The sequence below is a fragment of the Protopterus annectens genome, chromosome 4.part1 (genome assembly GCF_019279795.1).
Source record: "Protopterus annectens isolate FY-2018-M chromosome 4.part1, PAN1.0, whole genome shotgun sequence".
Taxonomy (NCBI): Eukaryota; Metazoa; Chordata; order Ceratodontiformes; family Protopteridae; genus Protopterus; species Protopterus annectens.
Window position 1 is genome coordinate 412,262,060 of NC_056734.1, and position 18,707 is coordinate 412,280,766.

The window sequence follows — 18,707 nt, forward strand, 5'->3', positions numbered from 1 at the left end:
TGCATTATTAATGAAGATACATAAAATGATTTCTATTTTAGGTGATAGCTACCATCGCAAAATTATGTACCAGATGGTAGATTCTTCTTAGCTATAGGGATATCCATACTAGACTATAAAAGGATAAGCATGTGCAACAATAAGGATGTTGGCCCATTTTAAATCTTCTATTTGGATGATTTCTTATCAGTAAATTCAATCAAAGCAATAAAAGCATTTGTTGGAATTTATTTTATTTATGTTCGTTAACCAGGGTAGCGGACTAACCAAAAGTAAACCCATTTCAGCCACAGTCCCTTTGCTAGAAAGGACTATGATGTGGAGTGATAATTCTTTGTAGATATGGGGATAAATGTTGCATAATAAATGTGTCTTCCAATAAGCTTTGTTTGTATGTTGCTAAAGATGTATGTCCTTAGTTCTGGTATTTTTGGAGCTGTTGCTATTGTCAAGATGGAAGAGATTGGATTCATGTTGAGTTACTGAAGGCAATTTCAGCAAATGTAAAGTATTCATAAACTGTTCACCAATACTACCTTTGGCAAACATCTGAGGACCCATTTGTTTCATGGGATAAGCTTCTCTGCACTTCCACATTGAGGGAACACCTCCCAAATTTATATATACCCACTCCAAGGTCGTACTACAATGGGGAAAGAAGCAAACTCCTCTATCAGTGAAAGTAGCTTCAGTGAATGTACTTCAATCTTTTTACATCTGCCAAAACTAACTTTGGTAAATAACCAGGAATCCCAGCAGATTATGAAGGGTTGATTCCCTAATGGCATGGAAATCCAGACATAGATCTCCACAAAAAGAGCTTATAAGGAACTAAATACAGGGATAGAGCTTTAAGCTTCCCCTGGCAGTCTATGGTTTTAATGTCAGTAATCTACCTTGTTGCAAACCTCCATGACCTTTTAAGTTGCTTGATGTGCCTGGATTTGTTGTGTAAAAGTGAGATTAGAAGAAGGCAGATGTGATTTTCATAGGCAGAATAGAAAATGGTGTGGAATTAGAGTTGGTAGATAGACATTATGGTGGATGGGGTTGACTGAGGGTGGGGCATGAGCATAGCTATCTGTCAGTGAGGTAATTCTTTAGTTGGATTTTAAAGGATTTTGTGTTTTCAGTTTGTCTGATATCAAGGGATAAAGAGTTGCAGATTTTTAAGACATAGGAGGAGAACAGTGAGTCTCCTACAGAGTACTTTGATTTTGTGACAGTCAAAAGAAGTTTATCAGAAGAGCGTAGAGGTCTACCAGGGTTGTAGGACTGAAGAATATTGTGCAGGCTTGGACAGTTGGTAGGGTGGTATATGAATTTATGGGGAGACACTAGTTGTACATGAATTAGAGAGTGCTGTAGATCAACCCAATGAAGCTGTTTAAGGGGTACAATGGTGAGTCCTATATTTGTGGTTTGATGCTGCAGCACTGCTCCAGATAGGAGTGCAGAGTAGCTTGAAGGTTAATGAGAATGGGGCTGCATAAAGAAGGGCTGGAAGAAGAAAAGACGATGCTATGGCTTTTCCTGGCATATCTGTCAGATATGGTTTGACCCCATAAAGGGTGATAAGTTCCTGTTATTTTTTATACCCTGCTTTATAAGATTATCAAACCTTCAGTTTTTATTGATGATGATTCCTAATAGTTTGGTATGGGTTATTAGTTCAGCATTAGTATTATCAGAATGGAGAAATCATTTTTTTGTTTGTGCAAAGAGGGACTTTGGGTGAATAATATCAGCTTAGAGTTTTTGGGATTGAGTAATAGTTGTGGGTCTGATAGTGAGGCCTCAGCAAAGGGGGGTGATTCATGACTGAGCTGTTGTAGTTAATTTAGTTTTTTTGCTGTGCAGATAATGGTGGAAGCATCTGCATACTGTGTAACTGAAGCATGTTTAGTTGCAGTGTGAAGGTCATTTTGTGAAGATACAGAAAAGCTGAGCCTTGGGGGGACTCTGACTGTTACAGAGAAGAAAGAAGAGATTTATTTTTGCCATTTTACCACCTGTTTCCTATCATATAGGAAGCTGAAAAACCAAGCATGTGTTGATGTTCCTAATCTTAGTGCAGAGATTTTATTTAGAAGTTTCTAATGTAAAACTATCAAACATTTTTGACAAATTGATGAGAAGACCAGAAACTGAGTTGCTGCTGTTTTTGCTCTGATTTAGTGTGGTTTGAAAGTTAAGAAAAGCTGTTGCAGTGCTGTGGTAGGGACAAAACCCATGTTGTGCTTGGGACAGAAGGTTGCTGTCTGTATAACAGTGAGATTTTCTGTTTGTGTACATTTCTCTAATATCTTTGAGAAAGGATATCATATGGCAATGGGCCTACAGCTGAAAATATAATTGGAGCTACCTCCTTTCTGCAGTGGTAAGATGTAAGCCTTCTTCCATAGGGAGATAACATAGTTTTCCTTAAGGGAGCAATTTATTAAGATTGATACTGAGTAAGCCAAGGCATCTGCTGCTATTTTAAAATATTCTGCCGATACATTATCAGAGGCTACTGTGGTGGGTTTTAATGTATGCAGAAGCTTTCTGTTGACAAGTGAGGCTACCAACTGTATATAGTCTGAGGTGAATTGTCTGGTGATACGATCTTTATGATTAAACAGGTTTGGGGTGGGTTGTGTGATTTGGCCTGGTTTTAGTATGTGGTTAATGGCAGATCAAAAGGCTTTAGGGTTATTTTTCATTTTCAGTCTTTAGTTTTGAGTAGAATGTTTTTGTCGTGTCTAATCTTATTTTTAGTGATATTTAATAGCTGTTGATATTGATGGAGGTTGGTTATGCAATTATTTTCTTTCCATACTGTCACACGTCCCTTGTATTCAGATGAGATGCTGAAGCACTGTGATGGGTTCAAGTTGTTTATTGCACATAAATGCATCAGGAGTCATAACTGGAGCATATATTTTAGCTAACTGACTGACTCATTACTTCAAACATGCTTGCATGTGCATATCCATTCCTGCCTGCATTCACTCTGACTGACTATACAAAATGGCACTGATCTTGCACATGCTCAAAAACTAATATACATATGCTATCTAACTACAGTGGCTGACTAGGCACAATACACACAATGATCTACATCCTCCCTCTTTGATTTGTTCGACTTGCAATAAGAGAACAAAATATTTTACCAAGCTGGATATCACATCAACATATAACAACAAATAAATTCAAGTGCAAGTCGCTGCATATTTTGGATTAGGCCTGGAAATTCTACCCAATCTGGTCACATAAAAACTTTGACTGGGTATAGTAACAGAGACAGTCTCTGGGGATTCATTCTCAATTGGAACTTTAGGGATTACATCAGGATTACTTGAAGAAAGTACTACTGTCCTCTGGAATTCAAAGAAGTGTAGAGTCACTCTGAGAAATAGCATCTGTGGCACAGACAATCTGCTGCATCACTGGTTCAGAGATTGGCAATAAGTGTCTTCAATTCCTTCTAAAATCCATTTCATCAGATTGTATGATGTAAGATCTCAGTTCTTTGCAAAGGTTTTTTGACGATACCCATTCGGTCATATCCTTTACATGTTTGCATTCTCACAACTTCTCCTTGTCTTAGTGGTCTAAGAGGTTTGCTGGACTTCTTGTAGTACAACGTTTGTGACTGACATTTTCTTGAAAGTTGAGCCTTGACCATTCTGTTGTTCTTTACATTCGGTACTAACAATTGTTTACTGATCGGTAAAGCTGTTCTCCTCTGTCTCGACATTAATCTCAGAGCAGGTGAACCAAGCAAGTTATCTCGAGGAATGTTTCTGAGATTAAGTAGGTTAAGAAAAATATCTCCAACAAATGTTTCGCACTTTGAACTGCACGCTCAGCTAATTCATTGGACTGTGGATACTCATGACTACTAGTAACATGGACAAAGTCTAAAGACTCAGCAAAATTCTTGAACTGCTGACTTGTAAACTGTGTACCATTGTCAGATATGACTTTGTGCAGACTACCATGAACAGAAAAATGTCTCTTCAATTTCATAATAATACTGCTAGGAAGAAGGTCAATTTCAAACCAATTCGAATAAGAGTCTACTAACACTAAATAATGCTGACCATTCCATTTGAAAATATCAATAGCAACTGTTGACCATGGTAATTCAGGAATCTGGTTTAGCTGAAGTGGTCCTTTTTGCTGGTGCAATTTAATACTATTGCAAATTGAACATGCTAGAATTTCCTTCTCTATATCTTTTGACATAGAAGGCCAAAGTACTATGCCTCTTGGTCTTCTTTTGGTTGAGTTAGTACCCGGGTGACCACAATGCAAAACTGTGATATATTCCTGTTGTAATGCTGAAGGAATTACCACTTTAGGACCATTCATTATGATTCCATATTCCATCATAAGCTCATCTTTGTAGGGAAAATACTTCTGTATGTCAAGTGGTAAACTAGTTTGTCGTGCTGGCCATCCTTGACTGATAAAATGTTTCAGCTTCTGGAGAACTGGGTCTGAGGCTGTGTGATTTCTGAATTCATCAAGATGTGATGAGAAAAAATTTTGACTTCCATGACTTCAAAGTCTGCTTTCTTGTAGTCATGCTGTTCTATTGTTTATCTGGGTACTGTTGCCAAAGCATCAGCAAGGTATAGATATTTGCCTTTTGTATAAACTATATTGAAATTTTACTTTTGCAGTTTTAACATCATGCATTGCAGGCATGCTGGAGCTTTATCTATTAGGTTTTTTAGAATTGTCACTAGATGTTGGTGATCAGTCTCTATTTGAACAGGTTTTTCATAAATATAATAATTGAACTTCGAATATGCGAACACTACTGCCAAAAGCTCTTTTTCAAATTGTGCATATTGCATTTCAGTTTGGGTTAACGTTCAGGATGCATAGGCTACTGGTATGCCTTCTTGAAGACATGCTGCACTAAGACCACACTTTGAAGCATCACACGAAAGAGTTGCATCATAATATCTCAATGTGGGTGGACTGGTAATTTTTTGTTTCAGAACATCAAATGCTTTTTGGTGTTGTTCCAACCAGGATCAGTTTACATTTTTGCGTGTCAACTCACATAATGGTGCTGAAAGCTCACTCAGATATGGGATGAACTTTCCTAAATAGTTGACCATACCAAGAAAACGTAAAGATGTGACATTTTCTGGAACTGGCATCTCAAGAATTGCTGCTTGCTTAGCTGTATCTGGTTCTAAGCCAGAACTGGTAAACAAATGACCCACATAAGTAACTTCTTTCAGTTTGAATTTCTACTTCTGAGGACTCAGTTTAAGAATGACTTCACGTGCACAGTCTAGAACTTTCCTGAGATTTCTATCATATTCATCTTCACCATTTCCCCCTACAATAATGTTATCTACTATGATAGCATGCAGATAACCTGAAAAAATTTGTTCCATCGCACATTGAAATACTACACTGGTAGAATTTATCCCAAGTGGCATTCTCAAAAATCTGTATCTACCAAATGGTGTACCGAAACTGGTTAGCAATGAAGATTTGTGATCCAGCAAAATTTGCCAAAAAAGAACTTTTTGCATCTAAGGTTGAAAAAAGCAGTGGCATTAAGCATGAGAGTGGCTACTTCTTCTACTGTGCATATCATTGCTGGAGCCTTCCTGTGTCCTGGCAGAGTGCTCTTCAAACTAGCTGGAGATATACAGAGCTGAGTATATTTTTCTGGCACTTCAGAGTTGTGTACTGGTAATTGCTTGACTAATTTTATATCATTGCTTCAGAGTTGTGCACTGGCATTTTTGCTTCACTGTATAGTTTTTCAGATCTCTGCTGAAGGTGTTCCCCCCCCCCCTATTTCTCTGTGTCTTAAGTTGGTATAACTGATTTTACATTGTGTGTGTTATCTGACCATTTCAAGGATTACTTGCATAAAGTTAGACCCACTTAGTAAAAGTCTGCATATCATTGCTGGAGCCTTCCTGTGTCCTGACAGAGTGCTCTTTAAACTATCTGGAGATATACGAGCTGAGTACATTTTTCTGGCACTTCAGAGTTATGTACTGGTAATTCTTGTTTGACTAATTTTATATCATTGCTGGCTGACTTCAGAGTTGTGCACTGTTATTTTTGCTTCATTGTATAGTTTTTCAGATCTCTGCTGAAGGTGTTGGTTTTCTCATACCCACTCTCCCTATTCCTGTGCTGTTGTTTAAATTTGGAGGCTTTTGCAGTTGCCCACCCCCACTGTAGATTTGGTCTGGAACACCCCCCCCCCCAGTCCCATCTCTTTACCTCATTCTACCTAATAGACTCCTTATGCACTTTTTAGTCATTTTTAATTTAATTGCATTTTTTAAACTGTTTGGTCTAACATTGTTACATACTCAAGTGTGCTAGCTTGCACTGCATTTGAATTGTTTTGACTGCTGTTTTAGCTACTTTTCTGTATATAAAAAAAATTACCTTTCCTGTAACTAGTGTAGTCCAGATTCAGATTTGCTGTATCCAGGACTGTATGCAAGCTTCTGAGCTTCTGGGGGGGGGCCAAGCTTTCTGTGTTGGAGGGAAGCCTTCTAGCTTATCAGTGGGAGTGGTAAGCACTAGGTAACCTATCTAGCACTTAAGGAGCGGTTCTGGCCCAGAAATTGTAGTTATTGGCCGTTTGGGCAGTTTTTCCATCTCTCTCAACTTTCTGATTTAAAAGCCCACATTTGCACTTGTTTCCCCCCTTTCCTGTAACTAGTTTAGTCCAGATACAGATTCTTAGTTTTAGCACTTAAATTTGCTTATTTGTGATCAGCATCTGTTCAGAACTTGTAAGCACTAAATAACCTACTAATTACTACAGCACTCAACCTTCCTCATTACGTAGAGAAAAACAGTTTTGGTACTTGCTTTCCTCACTTGTTTAGAGAAAAACAGCTCTTGTACTCACTTTCCTCACTTATCTAGAGGAAAATAGTTTTTTATTCAGGCATGTCCAAGGGTCAGCTCCCAGTGTTCTCTCCTGTCTATCTGATGCATCTGGGCATCTTGGGGCAATGTAGAAATTGCCTCATGTACACAGACAACCCTCTCCTCCTACCACCCAACACTACAACCTGTGAGAGATGCACTTATCTAGCCAAACTGGAGGTAAAGCTCTCTCCAACCAAGACTGAACTTGACAGTCAAGAGGAGAAGGTAAACATTTGCACCACACCACACTCATCACATAGTCTCGCTAAAGCTACACCACCAAAATCCACACATAGAAACATAAAAACATTTGCGGAGGCTCTCAATAATAATCATCTCAAGCAACAGAGACCTCCAAAGCAGAAATGCAAGCAACCTCCGCCCCCCCCCAACACAACCCAAATGACACATACCCGCCGACTCAGTGTGCCACTCAACCACAGCCAATAAGGCAAAACAACGTACCCAACACACTAGTCATAGGTGACTCTATAGTCAGGCACACTGATGTCCCACTCACCAGGCTAAACAAGGAGAAGGTTACTGTCAGCTGCCTGTTGGGTACCAGGATCCGCCACATAACTGACGCACTCAGGTCACTCCACAACAAGTACAAATATGACTCTGTCATTGTCCATGTTGGTGTGAACGACCTGAGATGTACCTCCCTGGACTACATGAAAAGAGACATGGAATAGCTCTCAGATCTTGTAGCCCAGGCAGGTATGACCCTAGCCCTGAGTAGCATTCTGCCATCACCCAGAATGATGCCACAGTACAAGGACAAAATGATTGACTTCAACAATTGGCTAAGCTTCTGGTGCCATTCTAAAGGGATACAGTATCTGTCTATCTGGGATGACATGGTCAACAGACCGCGATGCTTTGCCAAAGATGGCCTGCACCTGTCACCCCTGGGATACCGGATACTGGCTAAGGTTCTTGCCACCCCATAGTGCCTTTTTTAGGCAAGGTTCAAATGACAAATTCACCACCGTAACAGGAACAGGCAAGCAAAAACTGAGGGTGATGCTACTCAATGCTAGAAGTCTAAATCTCAAAATGCACTCACTCGAGGCACTCCTTAAAATGGAGAACATTGATATCTGTGCAGTGACTGAGATCTGGTTCAAGGCTCCAGAGAGCACCACTGCACTACCAGGCTATAACTCATACCACACTTTTTGGCCATGTGACCTGGACTGGAACACCAAAGATGGAGGTGTGTCCATATTCATTAAGGATATCCACACCTCTAGGCTAGTTGCTCAGCATAATGCAGCTGAGGTTATCCAAGTGCAACTAACTCTGGGCAAAACTGCAATCCAAATTGTAGCTTGCTATAGATCCCCAGATCCCCCACCATGCCCCAGGATTCCCACTCCTCCTTTCTTGATGTACTGGAAAATATTAGTGTTCAACCAAACACCCTAAAAATGGGTGATTTCAACTACCCTACCATTAACTGGGAAAACTACTCATGTACCAACACCTTCGCTCAACGCTTTCTGGAATTCATAAACTCCAATGCCCTGGATCAACTTATCCACACTCCCACTAGGGGCAACAATATCCTAGATCTAGTCATTACCAACATGAGTGACCGGTGTTCCACACCTGAAGTCAACGCCTCATTGGTCCGATCCGACCATAAGCTAATTACCCTAGATATCCACATCCTGCTCCCACCCCCCATTAAGGAAACCATGGTAATAAATGTCTCCAAAGCCAACTTCATGCTTCTTAAGACAGAAGTGGTGAACGTCATGCCACCCATGCAGATGGACAATACAGTTACGACTACTGAATCCTACACAATTGCACTTTATAAGCACTTACATGAGTGCATGGATCGTGCTATCCCAAACAGAACCAAGATGCTATCCTCCAAAAAAGGAAGCCAATCTGGTGGTCCCCTGCCATAAAAAAACTGTACAACAGAAGGAAGAAACTGTTGCAAAAGAGAGTAAAATCCCACAAGTGAAGGAGCTCCCTGGTCAGCCTCAGTAAGAAGCTGCAATCCCTGATAAAATCCTCCAAAGCTAGTTACGAAAACAAAATCACCACTGATTCTAAAGACAACCACAAAGCATTCTATAACTATGTCAAGAATCTCAATGGCAACACTCAGATCTGTTCTGAGTTACAGCACAATGGCACTAAATATACAGACCCAACTGATATTGCCAGCATCCTGGCAGATAGGTTCAGTGCTAACTTTACCCCCCTCTCACCCCCTAAAGAGCCCATCTCTATACCGGAAGAATGCAAAGTTCCTGTAATCATGGCTGCACAGGTAAACACCACACTCTTCAAAACCAAGAACACAGCATCCATGGGACCAGACAACATCCCAGGCTGTGTTCTACATGAACTACAGAACAAACTGGCACCCCACCTAAGTACCATGTTCAGTCATGGCCTCACCTTAGGCTTTGTGCCTGCTGAATGGTGCACAGCAACGGTTATCCCACTCCACAAGGGGGGAGCCACCATGGACCCCGGGAACTACCGTCCCATTAGCCTGCCAAGCCTGGTCTGCAAGGCCATGGAACATATCATCATGGAACTTATAAACAAAGACATTGGTAATCTCCAAACTCTGGACCCCACCCAGTTCAGGTTTGTAAAAGGCAGATCATGTCTCCTAAACCTGATAGACTTCTTTGAAGCAGTCACCAAAGCCATAGACAAGGGTAAGGTGGCTCACACAGCCTATCTAGATCTTGCCAAGGCTTTTGACACCATCCCCCACTCTGGAATTATAGATAAACTCACTAAACTAGGTATAAATCCCTATGTCACAAGATGGGTTGCCAACTGGCTCACTGACAGAACCCACACTGTGAAAGTAGCAGACTCCAAATCCGACTTCAGACCAGTGACAAGTGGAGTACCACAGGGTTCAGTCCTGGGTCCTCTCCTGTTTGGTATCTACTTCTCTGAAGTACAGGCTAACACAGAAGGTCTTTGGCTAATGAAGTTCGCAGATGACTGCAAACTAGGAGCTATAATTGAAACTCCTAATGATGTGGACATCCTACAAAAGAGCCTCACTGAGACAGATGCCTGGTGTCAAAGCCATGGCCTCAAGCTCAATGCTAAAAAGTGCATTGTCATCCCCTTTGGTAAAAACTCCATACCCATGAACTACAACATAGGCGGTAGTATACTTAACACCAAAAGTGTGATAAGAGACCTTGGGACACAGGTGGACAGTAGTCTCTCCTTTGATAATCACATCTCCACAGTAGTCAGGAAATCCTTCTACGTGGCACACCTCATCACAAAAGGTTTCTCATCCAGAAAAAAAAAGGTCATTGTTCCCCTCTACTCATCACTCACTAGACCCATTATAGAGTACAACGCCCCTTTTGGTATGTACCTCACAAGACATCTACAAAAACTGGAAAGGCCGCAGAAATACCTCACAAAGAGGATTACCGGCCTCAAACAGACGCCCTACGCAGACTGTGTCAAAAAACTCCAGCTTTACTCCGTCGCATATCGCCTACTCAGAGGTGATCTCTGCCTAACATACAAAGCTATGTCAAACCCAGAGCTGTTGGACATGCGCCACTTAAAGAAATCCCAATCCCTCCGAGCTACACACTCTAGAGACCTAAACCTTGTCACCACAATAAACAGAACATGCCGGAGGGATAGATTCATGTCCCAGAGACTTCCCATACTCTGGAATAAACTATTATTTATTTTTTATTTGCAGTTGGTTTACCAGGATAGTCCATTGGGCCAATAAGAACCCGTTTTCAATGGAGTCCTGGGGAGAAAAGCTACAAAACAAAGGTTACTTTACTACCTATCTATATCAAACAAAGCTCCTCATTAGCACTCTTCAAGAAAATTCTTGATGATTGGATGGGAAATAGGAAATTCACCCCGGAGATCACCTCTGTGGCTCTGCTCGACAGTGGCACAGGAAAATAATTTTTTTGGGTGGCAAAAGCCAGGGTACCTTTTTGGCTGGGCTTGTATAGGCCCCAGGGCCGATAGCCTAGTACCTACCTATGAACCTATGAACCTATGAGGACATTTAAGTGCTTTGTTTAAATCTCTCAGATCAATACATATTCAAATATCATCTGAGCTTTTCTTATGAGTTATGACCATGGAGGAAACTATCCAGTCAGTTTTTTTACTGGTGTGATTGCACCCAAATTCACCATTTTGTCAAGTTCTGCTTTTACTTTACTCTACATTGCTACTGGAATCTTCCTTGCTAGTCTGACAACTGGGCTTACTTCATGGTTTAACTTCATGGAATATGTGACTGGAAGATTGCCAAGCTCACCTTTGAAAATATCAGCATATTCACTAAACAAAATTTGGTGTAAAACTAGTTTTGTTGTTCAGACTTATATGGTGGACCTTTTTATTAAATGAAATCTGTCCCATTCTCAAACTAACTTTAAGGCCTAACAATGACTGCACGTGACTTTTGACTACATAAAACTGCAAGTCATAGTTGTTTCCAGCAGAATGGCATGTGAGAACTACTGCGCCATCAGTTTGAATCTCTTCACCACCATAAGTAATTAATTTTGCACACTTTGCTGAATCAAGTTTCTCACCAGCTTTTACTTTGGCAAACATTTGTGCTGATATAACATTGCACTTGGATCCTGTGTCTACTTTAAGCTCTACATGTTTCCCATCAATCCAAACAGTAAAAAATATTTCACTCTTTGCTGCCAACAGATAATCTACTCTAACTGTTTCATCAATCACACCAACATCATCAACATAGAAAGTTTTCTCACAGCTCTCTGTCTGACCTACTTGCTTCTTCTGATGCTCTCATTTAATAAAAGTATGTGCCACTTTAGACTTGCAAAGCCTTTTGACATGATTCCACTTTTTACATTTATAACACCACTGACCAAAAGCTAAGCATTTTTCTCATTTGGGTTCATGAATGCCTCCAAAGTTATGACAATTTACAATAAGGTTGTTTGCTGAGACCCCATTCAGTTTATAGTTAAGGTTAGAAGCTGCCACACCCTTTGGTTTATATTTCTTTTTCATCTTAGCTTTATATTGTACACTATCAACATTCACACTGGTAGACATTGCACACATGTTTTTCTCATTCGTAAGCATATTTGTATGCTTTTATGTAACCTCATTTATTTGACAAATCTCAATGGTCTTGCCGAATGTTAAATCAGTCTCAAAGCAAAATCTTTCTCACTACATCATTATTAACCACCTCACACAAGCCTATCTTTTATCAGCTCATCTTGTAAATCACCAAATCTGCACACTTTTGCTTTATTTCTTAAGTTGGTAATATATGATGCTATAGTTTCACCAAGCTTTTGATTTCTTGTGTAAAATATGTACCTTTCCATTGTAATATTCATTTGAGGGTTGCACATTTCTCTAAATTTATGTTTTAAACACTCAGGTTCTTTTCACTTTTCAGCCTGTATCACAATGTGGTGGTCCCCCTCTGCATACACGGCAGGTGCATACACAAATGAATGTTCTCTCTCAATGGCTTCTGAACCAGCTAAATTAAGAAGTATGAATGCTCTTGTACATACATCTTTATCAGAAAATGCAGCCTGTATGAAAATATCATATTCTTGCTCAGTCTCCAATTCTCAGCAATGTTATTATCAAACACCAGCAGTCCAGGTCTGTGAAACCCAACAAAATTTGTTTAAATATTAGCATAGAACAAGTAACAAATCCCAACAGTGAAAAATAACACTGCAAAAAGAAGAAACACTGCTCCAAAGCCACAAAACGGTGTTTAATAAACCAAATGTAAGCCTTAGCATAGACCAGGTACTTGTAATTATGCCCAGCTGCAAAACAATCTCTCTGAAAAGGCTTTACTTCAACCCTACAAACACTTTGAAAATTCCAGAAACTTCAGATACTTAGAAAATTTTAGTTAATGCGAAAAAGTAGTACATTGTTAAATAATTCAGTCATTTTAGCCTTTTCGTACATTTTAACACTTTGGAAATTATTTCAAACACTTTTGTATTTATTTTGAATACTTTTGTCATAATGTTGCTATTTCAGATATTTCTTTTATCTCTGCAATTATTTTGAACATTCTGAATGCTTCGCCAAATAAGTGGTGACTGAAAAATCATTTAAACGAGTTTAAGTACCTTTGAATAATCACTGACCTGTTTGCGAGTTGGTTCCTCTATATTCCTCCTTCTAACTTCATGCCTCATGATTTGTGAGTTGCTTCACTTCAGATCCCATTCTGACACCATGTCACACGTTTCTTGCATTCAAATGAGACACTGAGGCGTTGTGATGGGTTAAAGGTGTTTATAGTACATAAACACGTCAAGAGTCATAACTAGAACATATATTTAAGATAACTGACTGACTCATTACTTCAAACACTTTCACATGTGCATCTCCATTAATGCCTACATTCACTCTATACAAAATGGCACTGATCTTGCATGTACTCATTAACTTATATGCATGTGCTATCTAGCTACAGTGGCTGACTATGTACAATACGCACAATGATCTACACATACTATCCAAGCCTTATCGTTTTTTTTTTCATTAGCTGTTTAGTCTGTTTCGACAGCCATGGAGCAGAGCTAGATTTAATTCTTTTTATTCTGATGGAAGCATTGGCATTCAACAATTCTTTGACTGTTGAGTTGAAAATGGCAACCACATCATCTAGATGGATAGTTTCTAGCATGTTCCATTTGATAGTTTTTTAGGTCAGAGATGAAAGAGTCAACATGAAAGATGAAATGTTGCTTGCGGTATTATATCAGTGCTGTTTTTGCACTATATTGTTATTTCTTGAGGCCTAAATAGAGTGATGGTCACTTAAAACATCTGGAAGGGGCTTGGAAGTTGTTACATATGTATTAATGCAGGAAGAAAGTAGAAATAATATTAAAAAGTGAAGGTCTTATATGCAAAGAGTGAGGATACTATTTAGAGCTTGGTGAGATGAAAAAGTAGGAGGAGGAGGTGATATAGTGGTTATTTTACAGGGGATGTGTAGAAAGTGATTTAAGGATTACTTTAGAGGGGAAGTGATGTAATTTGTGTAGAAGGAAGTTGTGGTTTTGTGATTGTGCTGGCTAAATAGGTTGATGTGTAATATGATTTGTTGTGCATCGATATAAATGTAGATGAATAGGCTGTGGGTGAGAAATGGGGATAGGAGAATAAAGAGAGCCCAAATGTAGTGAGTACAAATGGAGTAGGCTTTCCTATCAGTGTGGTAAACTGCAACAAGAAAAATAATCAGACAAAGTGTAGGAAGCAGAAGGCTAAGTGACGAAATATACTAAAAGAATGCAGGACAACAGAAGAATTCAAAGTTTCAAGGCACTGTAAGGAAAGAAAGGAATGTGCAAGTCTGTGGAGAGAAAAACAGGGAGTGACAGATTGGAGGGACCAGAGAGTTTGAGATGCAAAATGCTGTTGGTATGGGCAGATGTTTCCAGTTAAAGTTAATATGAGTTTAAGAGGTAGTTCTAGCAGTTGCTCTTCCCTCAGATGATTTTCCACCAAAAACAATTAATGAGGTATAATGTGTAGGGTTAGAAAGACAAGTTCTTTTTACTCTGACTGATAGGGGTAAGTTAAAATATTTAATTTTATGTTCATGGGAGCAGTATTTATCTGAGGCCTGCTAAGTTTATAAGAAGGCTGCTATCCTGACAATATGTCCCCTTAGTTGGAGGCCAGTCACTGCTGCTGTACCATTTTTTTTTTCTGCAGGGGTTGGAAGATCTCAAGCAGAAGTTTGTGGTGACTGAGGGAATTGCTTTCACCAAGGAGTGCTTTATCCTGTGAAAATAGACTATGCTAAAGTGCATTAAATTCCCTTAAACTAAAGCAATAAAAGGTCTGAGGTGGGGCGGGGGGCTTTCAGCAGTTTCACACTACAGTACAGACCACTCTAATGCAAAAGTGGGGTAAAAAAGTATCTGAAATTCTAAAGATATTTTATCAGTTTTATTTGATTCTTAGGTAATGTCTCACATTAGCTATAACTGAAATTATTGTCATTTTGCTCCTGTTAGAAATGTATCTGAAATTCACTTCTGGAACTTCTTTTAGCAGTGAGATTTCCCTAACAGTTTTGTAACAAGAATCTTCAGGGCAACTATGTGCTCAGCACAATTAGTTATAACTGTGGGTATCATACCTTTGCTGCTTTAAGAAATGAGACTGAAATTCATCTGTGGAAGTTCCTTTGTCAGTGAGATTTTCCTAATATCCAATTTTCCTAATTCTTCCATTAGCACTTATTTTTCAGTTAAAGATGGGGAAGAAAACTGGCATGCAACTGGGCAGGAGAGGTCTTAACAATGTGCTCTGAATGATCTCTATAGAAATCCTCTCTTGGATGTGTAACGCTCTTAACCTTTTTTGTCTTTTGCCATTAGTAAATACTTTCATTTGAAAGTAATGTATTAGGGTGTACAAGTAATTAGTCAGGAGAGGACTGAATAATATGTTCTGAGTCATTTGTAACAGAAACATTATAGTTTAATATTTAATGGGAGCTGACAAGCAGTGTAGGTTGGTGTTGGGGTTTGGGACCATCGGGGTGAATGCTTTTGTAGGTAGTTGCATCCCCAGCAGCCTTAGTACCTCATTGCTTTAAATATAACATTGTGCAATCTTGTTTATTAATTCAAGGTATCATGGCACTTTTTGTTAAGGCTAAGAGATAGTTTACTAAAAGCATGCAAGTTGTAGTTCACATCTGAAAGGGAAATGGAGATAGGACAAGGTCATATGGTATATGTGCAAGAGGGAACACAGGGTCTAGCAAGTGCTTTCAGTATAACTAAACCTTACATTAGAATAAGTAAATCCCATGGCTGTAGCTGTCTGTTAGGGATAACTACCCCTGTATGGAGGGATAACTTCCCTTTTTGAAATTATATATAGTGCTGTGTGCTTCCTTTGAGTTAGGAGGTTAAAATATAGTCATTTTTATGTTTCTTGGGTGTTTTTATTGAAATGAAATGTCTGGAAAAATTATGATATTGATTCAATAGAGATGAGAAGCAGCAACTACATATAAGATTAGCCTGCCAAGTATTGCTGTGTGCATGTAAGTTGCAACTGGAAACATATATTCAAAACAACTTTCATGCCAAATGTAATAGCATATCAGAATGGCTGTCTTATCAATATTAACATGGAATATAAATGACATTACAGATACAGACAAAAGGCAAAAAGTACTGAATTATTTTAAGAATTATAGGGTGTAAATAGCAATGTTAAAGGAGTCACATTTTGATAGCAAGGAGCATATCAATTTGGCAAAGAAATTATTTCAAAATTCACATTCAGCTAAGTATTGGGCACAAAGGAAGGGGGTAATGATAATATTAATTGGGACATGGGCTCCAATGCTGATAGAAGAGGGAAAAAACAATAATGGTATATCTGTGGTAATACAAGAATATTAGTAAGCAAGGATAATTGCACTGGCATGTAGTTTTATTCCACCTAAAAATATGTGCTTATGAGAATTTTGGAAGCAATAAGCTTTCAGGAGGGAATATCATTTTGCAGTAAGGGCTGAAACCTGTTTTACTAGAGTGAGGATGCATCAGGGGGACCAAGAAGGGAAAATATAACAAAAGAGGGTAGATTTGTAAAGAAATATAAGAGAGTATTTGGAATGGAAGGTGTGACTTCAGAAGCAGGAACTCAGAATTCAAATATTATTCCCCAATGTACAATAATAGGGCTAGACTGGGCAGAGATTGTATCTCAAAGGAGCATAAATATTCAATTGAAATCTTTGAAACATATCCAATAACTATATTGGATCAAGTATCAGTAAACAATACAATAAAGATGTATGGTAATGAAGTAAAAGTGAGGCACTGATGATTTTTCTGCTTATCTGTTAAAAAGAGATCAATTTAAGGATTGGGTAGTGGAAATGATTTTCGGGTTGTTAACAAGATAGAAAATTCTTCAGAATGGATAGCAAGGGAGCAGAGTAAATGGAATTAGTGTTTAAAAACTGTAGAAATAAGAAAAAGATATGGGAAGGAGTAAGAGGATTTATTTAGTGAACTAGCAAAGATGAGGCTCAAAAATTAATAGCTAAGACGGGAAGGAATGAGATAAGAAATGGTGATGTATAATTAATCAACAGCAAAGTCTCCAGGGAAAGGTGGTATTCCTGTGGAAGTCTGGAAGTTAGGAAAGAAGAAAGTGATAAAATCTGGAAGGTTGTGTTTAGCAGTATTGTAAAAGTATGTACAATACCAACATCTTGGAAGAAAGCTGTGTTGGCTGCACTACCTAAGAGAATGGCAACGACTTTCCAAAAATGATAGCTATGGATCAATGTGGTTTTGTGGAGAAGAGGCAAACATTTGACAATATTAATATTACTATCATAATCCATAGGGAAATAGGGTATAAAAAATATTGCTATTGTTGGTAGGTCTTGATGCAGAAAAAAACATTTAATAGAGTCAGCTAGTATTTTATGAGTAGGGCAATAGTAACATTTGCATTCCCTGCTAGACAAATACGGTTAATAAGTAGGGTAGATGAAGTGCCAAAGGCAAGAATTAAGATGGGAAGGTTTCCTTCCAATAAACTGTGTTTGAACATAGGAACCAGGCATGGATGTTCTCTTTCCACATTATTACTTGCTTTATATTTAGAAACATTAGCAAAGAAGATAAGGGACTCAAAACTTCAAGAATATAACTGGTACAGTATGGTAATCAAGAAAAAACAGTTTATTTTCAGATGATATTATTTTGTACTTGATAAATACAGAAAAGGACATTTCAGTGTTTTCGAATATTTTAAGAGTTTCAAGTATTCTGGAGACATAAAATGCATTAAAGAAAAAAATAAAAGCTATAGCAGCAAAATATAGATCCATACATGAATTGGTTCAGCAATACCCACAGTTTGGGGGACACAATAAGATGAAATATTTAGATATTCGCTTAAAATCATTCTGCTATGGCAGTCAGACACATATCTAACAATTCTGGCATCCAGTGCCATACTCTGATCTGATGCCCCCAACCCCCCCCCCCAAAAAAAAGAACATGCCCCCTTGAGAAAAGTAGCAATCTCCAACACTATAGGCTTCTGTCCTGGCACAAGGTAGCAAACTGCCACTACTCCAGTGACCAGTATGATTTCACATGACAGTAGCAAAGCATATACAATTGTTGACCACAGGAGCACTGCAGGGGATAGGCCACCAAAAGGAAAGCAGTTAACAGAGGTGAAACAATTTCTAGTGACAGGTGATGGCCTGGATGTGGGTTCAGGACTTGTACAACCCGGGTATGTCTTCTTTGGTGAAGGTACAGGTTAGGATTGATTATTGCAGTTTTCTATATCAAGTACACACACATCTACTGTGAGTGTACGGTACAAATGTTGATAACATGTTTTGCAGCATCCTGCCCAACAAGATACTTATGACTACAATGTATGTGAGTCTTCTTCACAGCTTTTAGTATGCATACCATAGTGGTACTGTACTAGCATATGTATGTGGACTTACTACAGTGTACTACTGGTTAAACATTCACATGCAATGCAGGCCTGACTGCAGCAGACTGGTGCCAGTAATGATGATACCTTTTTAATGCATCCCAGTCTGATAACACAGTGCCATTGCCTATGACACTCAGAGGGATATCACCAACATATGCAGGTGCAGAGATCCTTGTGGATGTGGATGTTATGCACACAGTTTCATTGCAGACTAATGAATTTCCAGTGACTGTGAGTCCCAC